Source organism: Rutilus rutilus, assembly GCF_951802725.1.
Source record: "Rutilus rutilus genome assembly, chromosome: 6".
Taxonomy (NCBI): domain Eukaryota; kingdom Metazoa; phylum Chordata; class Actinopteri; order Cypriniformes; family Leuciscidae; genus Rutilus; species Rutilus rutilus.
Window position 1 is genome coordinate 44,790,549 of NC_140214.1, and position 19,030 is coordinate 44,809,578.

At 39.6% G+C, this 19,030-nt stretch overlaps 1 protein-coding gene across 1 annotated transcript in view; it reads left to right on the top strand.

Annotated features, from left to right (window-relative positions):
- LOC311292518 (uncharacterized protein) overlaps positions 1-19,030 on the top strand; it is a 1,083,963-nt gene that overhangs the window by 129,437 nt on the left and 935,496 nt on the right. The window lies entirely within an intron of this gene.

The following is a 19,030-nucleotide window of genomic DNA, read 5'->3' on the forward strand; positions in this document are numbered from 1 at the left end:
AACAGCTGGTTAACATGTTAGTTTTTTAACTGGGTTCTTTTTTATATAGATATTGTAGTTATTGAATAAATTGTGTTGACCAAATGTAGATGTACAATTTAGTTTAAATTGTGTCTTTTCTCTTACTTTTGTTTGTAGGGTCTTGAGAGAAAAATAATCAAATTTCTGAAGAATGAACTGGAGAAGTTTAAGAAAATATTACAAAACGAGAACACACAACACTTTGTGAAGGACTTTATTGACAACAGATCCAGTATCAAAGAATCAGCTCTTGATCTCACACTACATTACCTGAGAGAGACGAAGCAAGATGAAGCTGCTGATGCTCTAGAAGGTAAGAGACTCATGATCATCTGTCTGATTGTCTCTTATAAATGTAGAAGAGAAAATAAATACTAAAACTATCAATTTTCTGTTCCTGTGTTTAGATGTGCTGCTCTTCATTCCTCAGCTGAAATGTAGCCAAAAGAAGAAGTATCAATGTGTGTTTGAAGGAATTGCAAAGCAAGGTGACTCCACACTTCTGAATAACATCTACACAGATCTCTATATCACTCAGGGTGGCAGTGAACAGGTCAATACTGAACATGAGGTGAGACAGATTGAAGTTGCTTCCAGGCGTCATGAAGCACAAGAGATACAGGTTGAATGCACACATCTGTTTGAAGCTCCTGAACAAGACAAGAAGATCCGAACTGTACTGACAAAAGGAGTCGCTGGCATCGGGAAATCAGTCTCTGTGCAAAAGTTTGTTCTGGACTGGGCTGAAGGAAAAGAAAATCAAGATATCAGCTTCATATTTCCTCTTCCATTCAGAGAGATGAACTTAATGGAGGCAGAAAAATTAAGTTTGATGAACCTTGTAATTAAATTTTTCCCAGAGACAAAAGGACTGAACTTTGCAAGAAGGAATCAATTCAAAGTGCTGTTCATTCTTGATGGACTGGACGAATGTCGCCTTCCTCTAAGGTTTGATTGTAATGAGATGTGGCGTGATGTATCGTCACCAGCCTCTCTGGATGTTCTCCTAACGAACCTCATGAAGGGAAATCTGCTTCCTTCTGCTCTCATCTGGATCACCACCAGACCAGCAGCTGCCAGTAAGATTCCTCCTGACTGTATCGACCGGCTGACAGAGATACGAGGATTCAGTGACGCACAGAAGCAAGAGTACTTCAAAAAAAGATTCACTGATCAGAATCAGGCCAACACAATCCTAGATCACATTAAACAATCAAAGAGTCTCTTTATCATGTGCCACATCCCAGTCTTCTGCTGGATTTCAGCCACGGTTCTCCAGAACATTCTGGAGGAGAAAAGAAATAATGATGTGAAAAACACTCAGGTTGATGAGATCTCTAAAACACTGCAGGAATCAAACACTGAAGACTCTCCAAAGACTCTGACACAAATGTACACACATTTTCTCCGCTTTCAGATCCAGCAGAGCCGCCGAAAGTATGATGGAGAATACACACCAGATGTTTCCTGGGATAAAGACACCATCCTTTCACTGGGAAAACTGGCATTTCATCAGCTGGAAAGAAGCAACCTGATCTTCTATGACACAGACCTGGAAGCCTGTGGTATTGACGTCTATAAGGCATCAGTGTACTCAGGCATGTGTACCCAGATCTTTAAGGAGGAAACAGGGATCGTTCTTGGTACCATGTACTGCTTTGTTCACTTGAGCATTCAAGAGTTTATTGCAGCCCTTTATGCACATCTGTTTCTAGACATCAACAAGACAAGTGTGTTTGATCATGAGTCTACAGAACAGGAAAACAGAAATGAAACCATGATTGATTTCCTCAAGACTGCAGTGGACAAGGCGCTCGAGAGTGACAATGGACACCTGGACCTTTTCCTTCGCTTCCTCCTCGGTCTGTCGCTCCAGTCCAATCGACGACTCTTACGGGGTCTGTTGACACAGCAAGACGGCAATGACCAGAGCAACAAGGAAATAGTTCAGTACATCAAGCAGAAATTAGAAGATGATCTTCCTGCAGAGAGATCCATCAATCTGTTCTACTGTCTGAATGAACTGAACGACCAAACTCTGGTGAACGAGATCCAGACCCACCTTAGCAAAGGAAGTCTCTCATCTGGTGACCTTTCACCTGCCCAGTGGTCTGCTTTAGCCTTTGTGTTGTTGACATCAGAGGAGGAGCTGGAGGAGTTTGAGCTTCAGAAATTCAAGAAATCAGACGAGTGTCTCATTAGATTATCGGCAGTCATCAAAACCTCCAGAAGAGCTCTGTAAGTCTTTTAATATATTTTGTCATGTTTTGCTCTCATCTGAAAAATGTCTTTATCTACATTACTCTATAGTGATTCCTCATTATGAACATGAACTTATCCCTGTAAAGCCTGAAATATGAAATAATAGTCTGATTTTAGACAAAATATAAAAGACCATGTAAAAATGTTTGCATGTTTGTTTTATATCATATGATACACCAGACTTGTATGACTAATATATAATTGTATATTAGCTCATGCTCATACATGAGGAAGAAAAAAAAGACATTTTATTTATATACCCAAACTGGGGTGACATAATGTAATTTGGTACAGATGTTATTTATATTGCCTAACAAGTAAGATACAATTTTGAAAGGTTATAATATAAAAAATTGAGAAGCGTCTTAAATAAAGTACATATATAAAACCACATCCTATATTAGTTGTCCCTGTCACGTGTCAGCGTTTGTTTGGACTTTCAGTTTGAGTTTTCCTCGGTTCCTGTCTACCTTTGTTCTTTTCCTGCCACTCCTTTGTTTCTATGTTTACCATCATTATCAGTTCAGTTGTATCACCTGTTTAGTCATCATCGTCATCTATCTCACCTGTGTTCTGTTAATCAGTGTAATCTGTGTTTGTATTTAAATTCCATTCTGTTCAGTTAGTCCTTGTCCGATCTCCGTCGTATTTAGTGTGTGTGAACCTTCTGCCTGTCTTCTATGAACCTGTGTTATTTATATTGTGAGTAAAAGTTTGCATTGGAACTTTTGATTCTCCTTCGTCTTCTTCTGCCTGCACCACACCGTGACAGTCTCTCTGTATGTCCCAATAATTAGACATTTTAAATGCTTATTTTTATCAGTAATTCTGTAGTTTAATGTAATAATATGTAATGTAATATGTAGATCGAGAAATTTACAAACAAACATTTATCAAAAGCCTATTGTATCCTGTTTGATGTACACATTTTAAGATGTTTTTTTCTACAAAAAAGTTGTACTTTTTTATCAAGTTCAAAATCTTTTTTTTAATTTTATTTTTTTATTTATTTTGTAAATATTTTGTAAAATAACTATAAATTTCATTTCAGCAATTGTTATGGATGCTTTTTTACTATCTTTAAATTAATGATATATCACCTATTGATCACCCTGCTCTCTAAGATATCGGCATCAGCCATCAGTTAAACTTAATCTTTAAATATTAAAAACAAATAGAATTTCTTAGGTTTTTAGGTTTAAGTAATCTTAGCTTTACTTAAATCATTACAAGATTTTATATCAAAAAGACATGTACATGTGAATGAAGCCATTTTTAGAATTATAGTGAAAGGCCTTTAACGTGCCATAAAAGTGTGAACTGTCTCATCGAATGGTGTCGGCGCAGTCAAGTCAATAATCTTGTTGAATATTAAGTGTCCACAGCTAAGGAAGCCAGAGGCAACAGTGGCAAAAACCCAAACTCCATCAGGTGACAGAAATATAGAAAAAATCCTATAGCTATAAAAGCTTAACACAAATATCTTTTCAAACATGCTTCATTTTATCTATGAAATTTGTCACTGAATAAACAACACTAATGTACAGGAAATAGTAGTTTTTAAAGATGAATGTTAGTTTAACTCAGCCTCTTTGCTGTATATGCTTTATGTAAAAATAAATGGAAAATGTATTTAATATTTGTATATAGAAAATGTATTGTATGTGTTCCATCTAATTCTGTGTTGTGATTTATTGTAGGTTAAATGATTGTAACTTAACAGACAAAAGCTGTTCAGCTCTGGCTGCAGTTCTTGGATCAGATACCAATCTGAAAGAGCTGAACATGAACAATAATAACCTGCAGGATTCAGGAGTGAAGCTGCTCTGCACTGGACTGAAGAAGTGTAAATTGGAGATACTGAGGTAAGTTGAGCCACAGGAGTCACATGACTAAAATAAGGTGAATAAAAGTTATGAATAAAAGTTATGAATAAAAGTTGCATTTATTTGTTTAATACAAGTAAGTTTGTCTTTGTTCTGTTGTTGTTGTGTTTTTCATTCAAAATAATAATGAGCTATAAACTAAGCAATCCAAAGATCTTTTATTTATTTGTTACAATGTGGGTATAGCATATCATCCTTCTTATCAATTTTGTTAATAAAAGTCCCATGTTTAAAATAAGTGAATTTAACATTGTACTATTTTATTATTGATGTATTTTCATTAATACTAATGAACCACAAACTAAACATTTGTTTTAAATTTAGGGGAAAATCCAAAGACCTTCATTTATCAGTAATACAACGGGGGTATACTATGCCATCCTATTTGTTTTGTTGATAAAAGTTTGATGTTCAATCAATATAAGCGAGGTTGTCATTGTGCCATTTTATTGTTGTTGTGTTTTTTTTTTCCACTGAGTAATATTGAAGTGACATTAAGTATTCATTTAGTGCTGCATTCATTTGGTTCTGCACTGTAATGCAAATAATTGTAGTGGATTATAATATTTAGTCGATAAAGTATTTTCTATAAATGTTTATTCTACTTATAAGTTAACACTTAAGTTGTGCTGTTTTTGTTTATAGTAATTTATAATTTAGTGATTTAATCATTATTTGCATACCTAGTGTTGAGTCAGAATTCAGATGATTCTGTTAGAGCTGGTAAATCTGCCACAGAAAGGAGGGTGGGATCTGGTTGAAATCACTTATCTTAATATTTTTTGTGAAAGGATTAATGTATTTTAGTGCTTTTGAGGGAGCTGTGTATCTTTGATTCTGCTTTTAGCTTTGCAGCTAGTCTCGACTATACACTTCCTGTAGTTTATGAGTGTTTTACACCACTGTGAAGGTATTTTTGTCCGTTTGTCTCACTCATCCATGCAAAGCTGCTTAAGCTCAGTGACATTTGTAGACTTTCCAGCATGAGCTGTGTTTCAAGTCCTTCCACAGCATTTTAATGGAATTGAAGTCTGGACTTTATTGGGTCATTCCCAAACTTTAATTTTCTAATTGTACGACCATTTTCAGGTTGCTTGTTGTGGATCATTCAGATCATAGACTTTTAGAGCTGTACAGTTTTAAATAATTGCAACCTTGAAAGGGACCTTGACATCTAACATATTAAAGTTCTCTGAGCCTTTTGTTTGCCTCCATATTAAATTGTCAGTTGTTGCAACTGACTTTCAATACATTTGTACAAAGAATACAATTAAATTCAGTTTATGGATTTATATTGTTCAGGTTTAAATGATTAATCAGCTGAATGTTTTCCTCTCTGTTCTAGACTCTCTAACTGCAGTGTGACAGAAGAAGGTTATAAAGCTCTGGCTTCAGCTCTGAGATCAAACCCTTCACACCTGATAGAGCTGGATCTCACAGGAAATGATCCTGGACAATCAGGAGTGAAGGAGCTCAATGATTTACTACAGGATCCAGACTGTCAACTGAAGACACTGAGGTGAGACGGGATCAAATAATTAACTAAATTAGCTATATGCAGACTAAATATTCATAACTAATATATTATTTTAGTTATATAATAAGCTGGACAATTTGTTGCATCAAAATGATCAAGATCAGATCAGATGCTGCAGGTTCTGTCATGATGATGATAATCGTCAACACAGTTTAGTTGTGATTCGAGCTACAGGTCAAATAGACATTATGGGTCAGTATATGTGCTGCTATTCTGGAGTATACCTTGATAATTAACATGTTTTGTGCACACTTCTCATTATTAATTCTAGATAACCTTTTAGTGAAATAGTTTTCTGAGCACAATAGTTTTCCATCAAGCTCAGATTCACTGCATCTCTCTACTGCAGGTCTATGAGTCTTCAGGGGCCTGTTTCAGAAAGGAGGTTAAGTGAAAACTCTGAGTATGTTAACCCTGAAATGAGGGAAACTCTGAGTTTTCTGTTTCAGAATGGGAGGTATGTTAAACCTGAGAAAGCAGAGTAAGTCAAGCCTGTTTCAGAAAGAGAGGTAACTTATACTCAGAGTCAGTTACCATGGTAACTTACTCTGTGAACCTAACCTGGTCGGGAGCAGATTTTCTTCGGGAAACCCAGAGTTTCTTTCGGTCTCCTCACATTTTTTAAAGGGGAAGCGGTGTTTAAACACCTCATTCATTCTTTCAGTACATTTTTATTAATAAAATTAATATTTTATTAATAAATAAAATATTGCTATTTTTACTGCAGTTTTTTTCTATTTTTTTTTATAAGATGAAGTCTATATAACTCCTTAACTGGCAACTGAAAACACAGTAGTAGATTAGAGTTACATAATGTAGTTCTAAACAAATTCTACAGAATTAAACTGGCATTTACTGAAAATCACTGAACTGTTCATCTGTGCAACAGAAGTTGATGGACCGTCCTCCTGCTGTTCTTCCACACTCTGGGGGCGGAGGGCAAGATAAGAATACCCGTTTATACTAAGATTTAAACTTAGATTATCCACATAAAAATTTGAAAAAATCTGAATGTGTAGATTGTTTGATGTGTAGACACATAATATTAACATTACCTCTGTAGGCCTCTCTGTGGCAGCAGAAACTCTTTCCCCCATCGTCCTGTGAAGATGAGCATTTGTTCAGTGCACTTTATAACACTATTTGTCATAATTTCTGGTACTTACAACTGCCTGGGGTTCTGTTGGGACAGGAGGCTCCAAAAGACAGATATTACCATCAGAATCTGTTGGGACCAACAAAAAACCCAACCTCAAAGTAAAATAAATGGAAATAACAAAAATAGCCTATCTAAAAAATAACACATATGTAAACCTCTTACATTTTATGAAGGCCCTTGGATCTTTGGGACTGGCTCTGAAGTCCGTCCAGGAATTCCCTCAGCCAGAAATGCTGCTGCACTGCTGGACACTGGATGCTTTAGTTATTTAATATGTCAAATGTTTGTGAAGTCAGGTAGCCTACACCCATGATATGCTCAAGCCTTACCTGATTGAATTATGTTTTTATATTTAATTTTCAGCTGCTGCCATGTTCTTTTAATGTCCCATATCAACCTCAACCACTTGAACAATACAAGGAGAGACAAGAAACTGCACTTTTAATGCTTTCAAATAAACAATATACAATTGCATGAACTATTATTGATTTGACCAAAGTGTGTAGAGGGAGAAGGTTACATAACAAATATACCTTTTAAAAATGTATGTTAAATCCACTATTGTTTTATACAGAATTATTCTCTATAGTCTATGCAGTAGCCTATTTAATGTAATTACATCAGATTTTATTTTAAATTACAGAAGAATTAAGAGTTATCCCTTTAATTAAATCACAATATTTAGATAACTTGGTAATTAATTACACGGGTGTATAACAGTAATTCCTCTTTTTGTTTGGCGCTGTTGCCATGGTGACTCATAATATCTGCACTCCATTGATAATGGCTTTTTATAGTTGTGGTGCACGCGCTTAACTCAGAGTCAGTTAACTCAGAGTTGATTGAACTAACTCATTTCAGCTGTTCTGTAACCGAAAACTCAGAGTTTCCCATCTCAGGGTAAGTCAACTCAGAGTTCAAGTTTTAACTCAGAGTTGGTTAAACCTCCTTATTGAAACAGGCCCCTGATGTTCACAATCATACAGTTTCACAAGCCAGTTTTCTCTGTGCTGACGTTTCTCACTCCTCCTGCTTAAAAGCCAGAAAGATCTTAATTTCACACTCTGTATTCATACTGAAAACCGTGATCTAGTGAGCTTTTGCCCTTCTGCTCTGTGAGACGTTTATGTTCTTATGAGTTTGCTTTAGGATTGACTGTCACTCTAGTTTCTTTTAAATATATATATATATATATATATATATATATATTTATTTATTTATTTATTTATTTATTTATTTCAGTTACTGTAGAGGCAGAACAATGTTTTTTTTTCTGACATGAGAATCAGAACTGTTCATAACTGCCTTCAATTTAATCTTTGTATTTCACAAATGTCTAACTTTGGTGCAGCATATAATGTAACTTGTAAAAATTGAACAAGTGCATATTAAAAGTCTATGATCAGTATCTGCCTGTAATAAGATCCACTGAAGGTAAGTTGACTGAACGCTAGTGATGGGCGCTTTCGAAACACACTTCATGAAGCTATGAAACCTTTACGAATCTTTTGTTTTGAATCAGTGGTTCGGAGTGTGTATCAAACTGCCAAAGTCACATGGTTTCAGTAAAAGAAGCTTTGTTACGTCATAACTGTTTCCAAATGTTTGGAAATGTCAATGGTTCACCACTGGAGGCGATGATCTCTGTGAACTCATGAATCATGCAGATTCATTGAGATTGAACAAGGGTTTGTGGGGTTTACCTGATCTCTGATCAGTTTTATACATTTGTAGACGTTTTAATTACACATTAGTATAATTAAAAGGAATAATAGTAGTTAATAGTCTCTATTTGGCCTGTTTAGCTGAGCCATCCATAAAATAAAACAAGCACTGAAAATTGATAAAAGAGCACACATTATACAGAAAATTGATATTTAATTGTATTAGATGATTAGTTAATTGCATTTGATAGATTTTACTTTTAATAAAACATTTGCAATGGGTTTGTAGAAGGTGTTTTTATGCATGTCTGGCCTGAGTTTTTGGCCAGTGTGTGTCGTTTTGAACTCTCCGAAACAGTGAATAATTTTGTGAAGAAATTGGTCAAATTAATTGAAAGCTTAGCTTAGTTTCTCCCATCATTACTGAACGCAAGTGCAGCTTTATTCAAATAAACATGAACAAAATAAATAAAAAACAAAGACTTGACTGAGAAACATGAACATCACCAACAGCAGTTACAGGGAACAAAGCCAGACAGAAGACAATGGTAACATGAGGGCTATATACACACTCAGACACTAATAAACAAGAAGCACCTGAACACAATGAACCAATGAAATGTGACACATGAAACAAGGAACCAATCAGAACATGACACATGAACAGGGGAGCACACGACAAGATCACATGAGGAGCAGGACTGTGAGAATTTAAAAGACATGAAAACAAAGTAAACTAAACCTATAACAGACGTGACACTAAAGCAGATGAACTACCTTTTACAAAACTTGTTTGATTGTCTTCTGCTTAAGGAAATACTTATATAAATACTATAAATACTTTTAATCTGATCATATTAGTTAATACAATTATTCTTTGTTCATGTTAGTTCACAGGGGATTTACTAATGTTAACAGAAAACTTTTGTATTTAAAAATGTATTAGTAAATGTTTAAACTTAAGGTTATTAAATGTTGTATAGTATTTTCCATCATGGGTTCATGTTTACTAATGTAGTTAATGTTAACAAATAAAACTTTACTGTAAAGTTTTAGCAAGTAGACAATATGTCTGAAAACAACCGTTATAAACACATTTGACCCAATGAGCAAACAAAGGGTAACATTGACATGAAAGAACCTTAAAGATTAAATGAAATGAATGTGTATACTAACATAAATAGATCAAACTTTCACCTTTGTTTTGTTAGAATGTTGGTAGTATATTTAAATTAACAATATGTAATCTTTCTCCATGTTACCTTTACCTTGATATCCCTGTTTATTTGTCAGCAAAAGTCTGCTGGATGAAGATGAACACGTTAGTGTCACAGTGTCTGGTTTGTGTTCCCTTGGTCTCCACTAGAGGTCCTCTTCCCCCACGGTGTCATTCACATGATGAACTGCATTTCCCACAATCCTTGTCTGCACTCATCATTGATCATTGTACACAGCTGTTTCCCGTTCCGTTGTTAGTTCTGTGTGTATTTATACCCTGTCTGTTTTATCACTCATTCTGGTATCCTTGTTTTATGTCACCCGCTTCTCTGTGTTCTTCATGCCTGTTTATTGTGTTTTGGACTGCTTATATGGATTACGACCTTTTGCCTGTTATTGGATTATGATACGGATTACCCTAAATAAAACTGTGTTTGGATTATCACCTTTTCCTTCGTGTGCGTGTCGTGACAGTTAGTTGATCATCATAGATCTGAGTCATTTTCTCTTTCTGTCTTCAGTCTGAATAGATGCAGAATTACAGAGAAACAGAGTCTCATCCTGACTTCAGCTCTGAAATCAAACCCATCACACCTGAGAGAGCTGAACCTGAGCGGGAATAAACTAGGAAACTCAGGAGTGAAGCACTTATGTGACGTACTGAAGGATTCACACAGTAAACTGGAGAGATTGAGGTCAGTCACATTCACATACAACAATCAAAATGCTTAAAATCACTTCAACACTTTAAACCAAAACACTTTAACATTTTATTTGCTTATGAAGATGATGTGACTTTACAGTTTTCTTTCTTCTGTCTTATTTTCTGTTCTCTCTCTGCTAATGTAGGTTAAGATACTGTAATATGACAGATGAAGGTTGTTCTGATGTGACTTCAGCTCTGAAATCAAACCCATCACACCTGAGAGAGCTGGACCTGAGCAAGAATAAACTAGGAGACTCTGGAGTGAAAAACCTCAGTGATCTACTGATGAACCCACAATTCAAGCTGGAGAAACTACAGTTAGTATCATTATACTGTACAGCAATTACAGTGTGACTGAAGTTTATTTATTTGAAGACAGCAGGGCGTATGTTTCATTGTTTATAGCAGTGCACTTTCTGGGTTTTCCCTATTGCTCAGATTTTTATGTGTTTTTTTATCTAGTTAGTAATTGTTTAATTTCCAGCATTTGATACAATGTACTGATTGTGTACATGCAGAAATCTGCCTTTTCAACAGAGAATAAAGAAGAGAGATGTCAAATAAATAGTTAAAAATGAAAGAGAAGAAACAGTGTCTTCCAGCACACAGAACTAGTGTGACTGGGTTTTTAAAACAGACTATTGGAAACTAAATGCTGCAGTAGATCTTCAATAAGATGATCATATAAAGCCGCATTTCCACTGAAATTACCCTGAACAATCTTTCCCAGGATCTTTTTCCCCCAGACCTGTTGCTGTCTGTGTTTCCATTGCAGTCTAAAATACCATGAAGATTAGGCAAATTAGTCTGGTGACGTAGGACTGTGTGTGCCTTTCCAGTTCCCGCTGGATTTCGTCCTCCTCATATAAGCTTAAAAAAGCCTGAACCTCGTTGTCGGTCCATCTGTCGTATTTTTTAAACTCCATTGTTGATTCGAAAAGCAAACACCCCTCACCATCACCCGGCAGCTCGACGGCACACAACAGGCCAGTGGAGCGGGAGGACCGCGGGGAAACACTCCCACTGTGAGCCTCAGGTCTCTTAGAGCAGTGTTAAACCAACCATTTTTTTTGCCACGGCACAGTTTTGATAAGTAAAAAATCCCATGGCACACCACTATTTAAAAATATAGGCTAACAAAATTGCACAAACATGCATTGCTTCAAATGGCATATAAAAACTAGATTTTATATTAAAATTAGTACTCACATTTAATGTGAAACTTGAGCAGGAGGACCACAATAAGTTCATAGTATGACGTTGTTGGTGATGAAAAAACAACAGATTTACATATCGTCGCTGTCAGGCGGAAACCTATTTAATTAAACACTGACGTCAAAGTTTGTAAAGTGGCTTTATATAGCTATGGTCAGACACTTCCACGTGTCATTATAATATTAACATTTTGTTAAAATCAAGCTCAAATTGAGTAAGCCTACAAGGTTTTTGACCAGCGCATGACATATTTTGTCCGTCACTGGAACAGTCGGATCTGAGGCAGTATGTGCATCTCATTACGTTTTCATCAACGTACAATATATGAAGTTTATTGTAGCTATATAGGAGCTCAATTTTTTTGTTGAAATTTCACGATTAAAATCTCATGATACAGAACATGAAGCGCTATGCACACACACAGTATATTTGCTTCAACTACACAGCAAAGACTATTCTCCGCTCTTCAAAAAAACAAACAAAAAAAACATTAACCTTTATGGACATAGTGTTTCTTGATTAAAGAAAACGTCTCAGGTTACGACTGTAACCTATGTTCCCTGAGAACAGGGAACGAGACACTACGTCAGAATGACGCTATGGGGAACGCCTCAGGCGTGACAGGTGTCTGAAATCAAGTATCAACTCACAGCAATCATGCTGACCGGCGACAGCCCGTGCATCATCAGCCTAAATGATGAGCGCGCAACCCGGATATATAAAAAGGGCGCCTTGAAACCATGACAACACCCTATCGTCTGAAGGGACTGTTGCAGGCAGGCCCCGAGGCATGGCAGGAAGACGTAGTGTCTCGTTCCCTGTTCTCAGGGAACATAGGTTACAGTCGTAACCTGAGACGTTCCCTTTCGAAAGGGAACTCTACACTACGTCAGAATGACGCTATGGGGAACGATATACCCACTCCGCCATGCTGAGGGGAGTGCATGCCCAAAGGCAGTGACAACTGTCCGAACCAGTAATTCAGAAAACACTGGAACCACTCACCCTTAGGTCACATCGGGCTGTCAGTGACAGCACTCCCTACCGGTCATAGCCCAAGCTAATGAACCAAGAAACCGCCAGAACATAGTTAATGGGGGGTATATCTGGGCCAGCTCAAAGGCTTAGGACCACAACTTCCAATAGAAGGGGTCCCTTCTAGGGAGTGTGGCTAGGGGACCCAAGGGACTCCCAGCCAGTCACTATTCAGGGGAGCATGCCTCCTGAAATGCCACCAGGCTGGCCTGGTGATCTATACTAAGACTCACAGTCTGGCCATTGCCTGTCTGTCCAAGACAGAGCCTCTGGAAGTTGCCTTGGATAAGGCATCCAGAAACTGAAGGCCTGTAAAGCTGGCAGAAACCATTCAGTTCCGGATCACAGAGACGGGATCTCCCGGAGAGTGTGACTTAACCTCAAGAAACGACGGAAGTCGTCCACTCAATCCACGGGTCTACCCAGTGCTCGATCCGAACACTGGGGAAGTAAGAGAGGGTTCAAACCCAGGAAGGTCTACTGAGACCTAAGACCTGATGACCCCCTCATGTGGGGAGCTCCAGTACATGAGGGCTCATATCAGGAAGGCCGCTGAGGCCTGTAACCTGACAGCCACACAATGTGGGGCTACCTACAGAAAGGCCTAATGAGGCCTGTAACCACAGAATGTGGGAGATAGCCTGAAAGGGAAGCGCCTGTCGTAAAACATTGCGACAGAAGACGCATCTAGAGTGGGACCCAAGGTGAAGAACCGGAGTCTGAGCCACGTAAAAAAGGGAATGAAGCGGACAGCGCATAACCCTTACCATAAATATGGATTTTAGAAAGTACACGAAACGAAAGTGCGTGTACTTAGCCATTCTGAATCCAGGAAGGCCTGGTGAGGCCTCTAACCTGGCGACCACAGTATGTGGGAGCTCATACTCAGGAAGGCCTGTGAGGCCTGAGACCTGGCGACCACAGTAAGTGGGAGCTCGTATTCAGGAAGGCCGGAGAGGCCTGTAACCTGACAGCCACACAATGTGGGGCTACCTTCAGAAAGGCCTAATGAGGCCTGTAACCACAGAATGTGGGAGATAGCCTGAAAGGGAAGCGCCTGTCGTAAAACATTGCGACAGAAGACGCATCTAGAGTGGGACCCAAGGTGAAGAACCGGAGTCTGAGCCACATAAAAAAGGGAATGAAGCGGACAGCGCATAACCCTTACCATAAATATGGATTTTAGAAAGTACACGAAACGAAAGTGCGTGTACTTAGCCATTCTGAATCCAGGAAGGCCTGGTGAGGCCTCTAACCTGGCGACCACAGTATGTGGGAGCTCATACTCAGGAAGGCCTGTGAGGCCTGAGACCTGGCGACCACAGTAAGTGGGAGCTCGTATTCAGGAAGGCCGGAGAGGCCTGTAACCTGACAGCCACACAATGTGGGGCTACCTTCAGAAAGGCCTAATGAGGCCTGTAACCACAGAATGTGGGAGATAGCCTGAAAGGGAAGCGCCTGTCGTAAAACATTGCGACAGAAGACGCATCTAGAGTGGGACCCAAGGTGAAGAACCGGAGTCTGAGCCACGTAAAAAAGGGAATGAAGCGGACAGCGCATAACCCTTACCATAAATATGGATTTTTAGAAAGTACACGAAACGAAAGTGCGTGTACTTAGCCATTCTGAATCCAGGAAGGCCTGGTGAGGCCTCTAACCTAGCGACCACAGCGTGTGGGAGCTCATACTCAGGAAGGCCTGTGAGGCCTGAGACCTGGCGACCACAGTAAGTGGGAGCTCGTATTCAGGAAGGCCGGAGAGGCCTGTAACCTGACAGCCACACAATGTGGGGCTACCTTCAGAAAGGCCTAATGAGGCCTGTAACCACAGAATGTGGGAGATAGCCTGAAAGTGAAGCGCCTGTCGTAAACATTGCGACAGAAGACGCATCTAGAGTGGGACCCAAGGTGAAGAACCGGAGTCTGAGCCACATAAAAAAGGGAACGGAGCGTACAGCGCATAACCCTTACCATAAATATGGATTTTAGAAAGTGCATGAAACGAAAGTGCATGTACTTATCCATTTTGAATCCAGGAAGGCCTGGTGAGGCCTCTAACCTGGCGACCACAGCATGTGGGAGCTCATACTCAGGAAGGCTGCTGAGGCCTGTGACCTGACGACCACAGAATGTGGGAGCTTGTATCCAGGAAGGCCGGTGAGGCCTGTAACCTGGGAACCACAGCATGTGGGACCAATGATCAGGAGGCCAGACGAGGCCTGTAACCTGATAGCCTATACCCTAGCGACCACAGTAAGTGGGAGTTCACATCCAGGAAGGCCTGGTGAGGCCTGTAACCTGACATGTGGAAACTCATAACCAGGAAGGCCTAGGAGGCCTGAAGCCTGGTGACCACTGAATGTGGGAGCTTAACACTCAGGAAGGCGGAGAGACCTGAACCTGAAGACCACAGCATGTGGGAGTTCATTCTCAGGAAGGCCTCACATTCAGGAAGGCCGGATAAGGCCTATAACCTGACAAGAGGAAGCTCATAACTAAGAAGACCTGCGACCACGGTGTGTGGGAGCTCATACTCAGGAAGGCCGGTGAGGCCTGTAACCTGGCGACCACAATATGTGGGAGCTCACCTTCAGGAAGGCCGGTGAGGCCTGTAACCTGGTGACCACAGCATGTGGGAGCTCGTATTCAGGAAGGCCGGAGAGGCCTGTAACCTGGCGACCACAGTATGTGGGAGCTCATAACCAGAAAGGCCGGATGAGGCCTGTAACCTGATGACCACAGTATGTGGGAGCTCACGTTCAGGAAGGCCGGATGAGGCCTGTAACCTGATAACCACAGTATGCGGGAGCTCAGCTCACTTACAATACGTTACCTGCCCACAAAAACATGTCCCAGGCTCCGTACAGGAGATGAGTTCTGAAAAAGAAGAGAAAGAAAATGTTATTTGCGCACAACGCATGCGTCGCGTCTGAACGCGTTGTTGTCTTTGGAGCTCCATCGATTTGATTTATAAATCTTGATTTTATTCTTTAAACTTACAACAAACATTTTCTACTTTACCTCACTGAGAAGCACTACTGCTCAACCCTCATAGTTACAACGCGGACTGTTGAGCAGACGCGTCTCAAGCCTATTAGTGATCCAACGCTGGATACTCCTATAGGTTACTCCCGTGGATCACGGCTGAACGCGTCTTCTCAACACTCACTTACAAACATTTTTCGCCTATCGTGCGTCTACTCTACACCCGTACCACTAAAAAGACGGATTATATCTAAAACTTCAGTCATAAATTAGTATTAATATTGATAGCATCACTGGTAGCTTCGTTGCTAACTTACTGTCCATCTGTTAAAATGGCGAATATATCAGATGAAAGTAGTCTACCTTTTGGTGCAGGTGAGGACACATTTGAGCTGCACGCACTGCAGTCTGAGCTGGAAGCTGTTGAGAAACAGATCCACGACCTTTTATTGAGACAAGCCGAGCTGATAGACCGGCGGTTAGCTCTTGAAACATCACGCGCCGATGCACACAAATCAGAGATTAACGTTACTAACCCGCTGACTCCGACTTCGTCTACTCCGTGCGTTTCTCAACATAGGTCCCGAGCGCCGAGGTCGCGATCAGCCATGGTCTCGTTCACTCCGGCTCCAACACGCCACCACGAAGCCTGGGTGGTTCCGCAGCGGAAGACGCGAGTCAGGTCTAGACCAAGACTCTCTCCGACCCTCCCGGTTTTCGAGTTATCCACACAAAACCGCTTCTCCCCTCTTCGCGAAACAGAACGCGATGCTGTGATCATCGGCGATTCCATCATTCGGCACGTACGCGCAACGTTAGGTAAAAGTAAGGTGCACAGTCACTGCTTTCCTGGTGCTCGTGTTTCTGAAATCGCTACTCACGTTCCCGAGATTCTGAACGGTGACGAGCGCGTCGGAACTGTTGTCCTCCACGCGGGAGTGAACGACATCAGGATGCGCCAGACAGAGATTCTGAAGAAAGACTTCAGGAATCTGATCGATACGGTACGCAGCACATCGCCTGAAACAACGATCATAGTGTCAGGACCGCTTCCCACGTACCGACTAGGACATGAAAAGTTTAGCAGATTATTTGCGCTAAATGAATGGTTAATGTCATGGTGCAATGAGCAGAAACTGCTCTTTGTAAATAATTGGAATCTGTTTTGGGAGCGTCCTAGGCTTTTCCGTGCCGATGGCTTACACCCAAGCAGATTCGGAGCAGATCTTCTGTCGGATAACATCTCCAAAATGTTAAATACCTTTTGACTAGTAACCAAAAGTCCAAATCATAGTCTCTGCTGCACCAATTTAACTGATATAAATACTAGTGTAGAATATTGCATAGAAACCGTGTCTATTCCTCGTTTAGTGAGATCAAATAACAAATCTACTGCAGGATCTAGGAAAAATCTAATTGTTATTAAAACAGAAAATGTTGCTATTAGTAAACAAAAACAATTTCTAAAGCTAGGTCTTCTAAACATTAGATCACTCACACCTAAGGCAGTTATTGTAAATGAAATAGTCACAGATAATAGCTTCGATGTACTTTGCCTAACTGAAACCTGGCTTAAACCAAATGATTATTTCGGTCTAAATGAGTCTGCTCCTCCTGGATACTCCTATAAGCATGAGCCCCGTCTAATTGGTCGTGGCGGTGGTGTTGCGACAATTTATAGAGATATTCTCAATGTTACTCAGAAAGCGGGTTATAAGTTTATTTCGTTTGAAGTACTTGTACTAAATGTTACGCTCTTAGATGTTAGAAAAACATCCCTATTATCTCTAGCCTTGGCTACCGTATATAGACCGCCTGGGCCTTACGCTGATTTCCTAAAAGAGTTTGCAGATTTTCTCTCAGACCTATTAGTCAATGTCGATAAAGCATTAATTGTAGGAGATTTTAACATACACGTAGATAATCCAAATGATGCGTTAGGGGCTGCGTTTACAGATTTATTAAATTCATTTGGGGTCAAGCAAAACGTCACCGGACCAACTCATCGTCTTAATCATACACTCGATTTAATTATATCACATGGAACCGATCCAACCGATATAGATATTATACCGCAAAGTGATGAAGTCACTGACCATTACATGGTAACTTGCATATTACGTACTGCTGTAATATGTCATGCGGCGCCGCGTTATCAACCAGGCAGAACAATCCTTCCATCCACCATAGATAATTTCTCAAATTGCTTATCCGATCTGTCTCAGCTGCTGCCTGAACCCAAACAAACAGATGAACTAGAAGAACTAACTAGCACTATGAGCACTATTCTCTCTAGAACATTGGATGTTGTTGCACCTATTAGATTAAAAAAGGTCAGAGAGAAAATTAAAGCACCGTGGTACAACAATACCACGCATGTTCTAAAGAGAGAAACCCGTATTTTAGAGCGTAAATGGAAACAAACTAATTTAGAGGTCTTTAGAATCGCGTGGAAAGACAGTATGTCACGTTATAAAAAGGCCCTAAAAGCAGCCAGGGCTGAGCACCTCCGCAAACTAATAGAAAATAACCAAAATAATCCAAGGTTTTTATTTAACACCGTGGCTAGACTAACAAATAAACAGACATCACCCGAACAAAATATCCCATTACAGTTTAGTAGTAATGATTTTATGAAGTTCTTCACTGAGAAAATAGAAAACATCAGAACCACAATTGTAAACGTTCAATCTTCAGTTGCGCCTTATAATTCAGCCTTAATTATCACCCCGCAAGAACAATTACAGTGCTTTACAACTATAGAACAAATAGAGTTAAATAAACTTATCACTTCCTCTAAAACAACAACATGTTTATTAGATCCGATACCAACTAAACTACTGAAAGAAGTGTTACCTGTAGTGGAAGAGCCTCTCCTTAATATTATTAACTCGTCTTTATCTTTAGGTCATGTTCCAAGAACATTTAAACTGGCAGTTATAAAACCTCTCATTAAGAAACCACAATTAGATCATAATAACCTAGCAAATTATAGACCCATTTCAAATCTTCCATTTATGTCTAAAATATTAGAAAAAGTGGTGTCCGCTCAATTGTGTTCTTTCTTGCAAGAAAATGATATCTATGAGAAGTTTCAGTCTGGTTTCAGGCCGCACCATAGCACTGAAACTGCGCTCGTTAAAATCACAAATGATTTACTTTTAGCTTCTGACCAAGGCTGTATCTCAATACTAGTTTTACTTGATCTTAGTGCTGCGTTCGATACTATAGATCACACAATACTCTTAGATCGACTACAAAATTATACTGGTGTTCAAGGACAAGCATTAAGCTGGTTTAGATCATACTTATCTGACCGCTACCATTTTGTCTATTTAAATGG